Consider the following 4,038-nt stretch of genomic DNA (forward strand, 5'->3'; position numbering starts at 1 on the left):
AGGGGAGGGGGGCCCGGGCTGGGGAGGTGGGGGCACGGGCTGGGGGAGGGGGAGGGGGGGCTAGTGTCTAATGGGGACAGAGTTTCCGTCGGGGAAGATGAACAGTTCTAGAGACGGATGGTGGGGATGGCTGCACACCAACCTGAATGTACTTAATGCCGCCCAGCTGGGCGCTGAAAAATGGTTCACGTGGTAAACTTGATGTTATCTGTATTTAACTACACTTTAAAAATCGACATTGATCTCTGCAGTTCACTAGCTGAGACACCTTGAATACGTTTTGTCAGCCCTCTGTGCCTCAGTTTCCCCTCTCATACGGCATGGCTGGTTGTGAGCAGTGGTCGAGGTGACCCATAAAAGCAGTTCAGGAACGTGTCCGCTCAGAGCCAGCTGTGGGTCCTGGCCACCCTTCCCAGCCCGGAGCTGCATCTCTCGGGTTGCGCCGCCGTAGCTGAGGAAACACGAATCATACTGGGAGTAGCTGATGGTTACTGAGGGCTTACTGTCAAGGAAAGTAAGTTTAGAGAAGTTGAATAACCTTCAAGTTTGTGGAGGTAGGAAGTGGCCAAGGTGGGGTTGGCCCTGGGGCTTCAGAATTCCCTCCCTCCTCTCGGCTGCTCTGCTACGTTGTTATTTGCAATTAGAGTCCTTGCCACCATGGCTTGGGAGCCAAATTTCATTTTGGAAATACGTTTAAAAATTGAGGGACTTCCCTGGCGGTCCAGTGAGTAAGACTCTGCGCTCCCAATGCAGGGGGCCTGGGTTCGATCCCTGGTCGGGGAACTAGATCCCGCATGCACGCCGCAACTAAACGATCCCGCATGCCGCAGCTGAGACTCGGTGCAGGCAAATAAAGAAATAAATAAGTAAATGATTGAGACAGGAATCACATACCATACAATTCATGCTTCTAAAGCGTACGTTCCAGTGTTTTCTAGTATACTCTGTGCAACCATCACCATGAATTCCAGAACATTGTTATCACCCCAGAAGAAACCCCAGGCCTGTTAGCAGTCTCTTCCCGTACTGCCACCCAGTCCCTGGCAGCCACTCATGTGCTTTCTGCCGCAAAGCTGGACTTGCCTCTTGTGGGCCTTTCGTATATATGGACTGAAACACCACGTGGCCTTTTGTGTCTGGCTGCTTTCACCCAGCACCATGTTCCCGAGATTCGTCCATGTTGTAGCATCTATCGGTACTGCACTCCCTTTGACGGCCGTATAGTCCTCCACGGTGTGGTTAGGCCACCTTTTGCTTGTCCGGTCACCAGTTGGACATTGGGGTTGTTTGTACCTTTGGCTCTTATGAGTAATGCTGCTCTGCACGTTTGCGCCTAGGTTTCTGTGCGGACAGGGTGTTTTCCTTTCTCTTGGGTCGGTAGCTGGGAGTGGCCATGCTGGGACGGGCCCATTCCACGCGGAATCGTTCAAGGAGCGGCCGCACCGTTCCCACCGCAGCACACAAAGCTTCTGATCTCTTGACATCCTCACCAGCCCTCGTTCCTGATTTTTGATTATAAGCATCCTAGTGGGCGGGACGTGGGATCTCATTATGCTTTGAAAATATATTCTTAATTTTCAAAGCCCTCTCATCGGCACTGCACCGGCACACGCACCTGGCTGTCATGGGGCATCTCCGCTTCCCCAGAGAGCGCCCTGCCCTTGCCGGGCAGCCATTCGGAAATGTTTTCCATTTGAAACTATCTGTCCTTGCCATTCAGATGGGCTTTCTTTCCAGACTGTTCTTTATAGCGTACAACCCAAACAGGTGGTGGAGCTGAGCCTGTGACACCCACAACGAGCTGCGCCAGCCCCACTAGCGGGGCTTCTGGGGTGGCCGACACAGCAAACAACAGATGTCACCTCTGGGAGGACTTCAGATCGGGGAACTGTCAGAGATTACAGAGATCGTCACGCTGCATCAAAACCACAACCTCCAGGCATATGCTGTTTACTAGACACTCACCTAAAACATATGTCTGAGGCAAGATCACATGTGAAAGGAGAAAAAAAGATATCCTCGGCACCTCCTAACCAAGAGGGAGCTGGCGTGGCTATATTAATATCAGACAAAACAAGAACGTTTTAGGAATAATGCTAAAATAGGTTCAAAATATATAAAGCAAAAATGGACAGAACTCCAGGGAGAAATAGACAAATCTAGCACCGTAGAGGGAGGTTTCCATGGGCTTTCCTCGAAGGTATTTAGGTCAAGCAGACAACAGTTCTGTGAAGATTCAGAAAACGTGAAGGAGCCGGTGACTAAGGGCACCCTGACCGAGTCTTCCTCAGCCAGGGCATCTTTCCTCTGCTCCCATGGCCGCAATTGGTGTCTGAAGACGACGGCACGCTGGAAGCTTGGTGTCAGACCACTGTATTTGAAGACGGTGTGATTAGGTTAGAAGTCGGTGCACGCGTGTGCGCACACACACACACACACACACACACGCAGACACACCATTGCCACACGCTGCAAAGTTAAAAAAAAATCGTAAGGAGAATTTAAAAATACTTAGAACTCTGGTAATAAAAAGAACGAAATAATAAAAGTGGTGGGTGATACTGAAAATGTTATTTAACGTAAAATTTACAGCTTTAGGGGCTCACGTATCCGCATTATTTTTATTGACCCAAAACATATTAAGTGTAATCACTTGGACTTTCCATACACACAGCAGAGGCGCCATCAAACCAAGCCCGAACTAAACGTTACTGTGACCTCTATCGCTCCCGATTGGTTTTGCACATTCCAGAGGTTCGTCTAAATGGAAGCTTACGGCGTGTGACATTCATACACGTATCAGCACACTGATTCCTTTTTATTACTGAGTAGTAGTGGGCAATAGGGATATCCGAGAGCTCTGTTGATCTGTTAGTCTGTTGATGGGCATTCAGTTGGGGGCTCATATGAAGAAGGCTGCCGTGGACACGCAGGTACAAGTCTTTGTGTGGACGTGCTCATTCATTTCTTTTTGGTACACACCTAGAGCGGAATGGCTTCCTGGGGGCAGGTGAAGTTCAAGTTCATAAGAAACCGGCCAGCGGTCATCTGAAGTGGCCGGCCCACTTTGCACCGCGGCTGGCTCCACTCCCTTGACGACACTTGGTATGACCAGTCTTTTTAGTGTTAGTCACCCCGGTGTGTGCGCACAGCCGTCACTGCGGTTTTTTTTTTTTCTCCGCGACTGACGAGGCTGAGCAGGAGGCGGGGGCGGGGCTGTTGGAGGACGGGGGAGGGGGGAGGGGGAGGGGGCAGGGCCCCGCGGGGAGGAGCTCGGGGCCCCGCAGGGCCAGCTCCTCATTCCTGAACCGCAAGAGCCCGAGGCCAGCTGCCTTCTGGTTCCGAGCTGTGGCCTCGCCTCGCCTCGCCCAGCTTCTCTGCGGCTTGGCAGCCGGGAGGCGGGGAAACCGACGTCGCCGACCTTGACCCCAGAAAGTAAAGACGAACTTCCAAGTGTGTTTAATGAAACCGAAGGAACCTTCTCCCAGAAGCACAAGAGCAGCACTACAGGCAGACTCCCCGTGGCTCTCTGTCCGGGCTCCATTCCGCAAGTCCAGGCCGGGGCGCTTCTGGCCCGAGTAACTGTATGATCTGGTTTCCAGACTTGACAAAGATAACACACAAACACACACACACACACACAGCACGAAGGAAACTGCGGCTCCTTTTCACTGAAATGCTGATGTGCATTTCAAAAACGAAAAATTAGCTCAGACAGTCCAAAAGCAGATTAAGAAATGCATATACCATAACCAAGTGGAGTTGAGTCCAAGAGTGCAGAGATGATTCAACTGGGAATGATGTTACCATAATTAGTAATATTAATACATCCAAGGAGGAAAACATGACATCAATAGCTGTCAAAAGGCATCTGAAGCAATCCCACTTGTGGGTATCCACCCAAAAGAACTGAAAGCACCATTGTTCGCAGCAGCATTACAACAGCCAAAAGGTGGAAGCAGCCCAACTGTCCATCAGCTGATGAACGGACGAAGCGTGGTGGAGACACACAGTGGAATGTCCTTCAGCCCTAAAAGG

Source organism: Physeter macrocephalus, chromosome 21, assembly GCF_002837175.3.
Source record: "Physeter macrocephalus isolate SW-GA chromosome 21, ASM283717v5, whole genome shotgun sequence".
Taxonomy (NCBI): Eukaryota; Metazoa; Chordata; class Mammalia; order Artiodactyla; family Physeteridae; genus Physeter; species Physeter macrocephalus.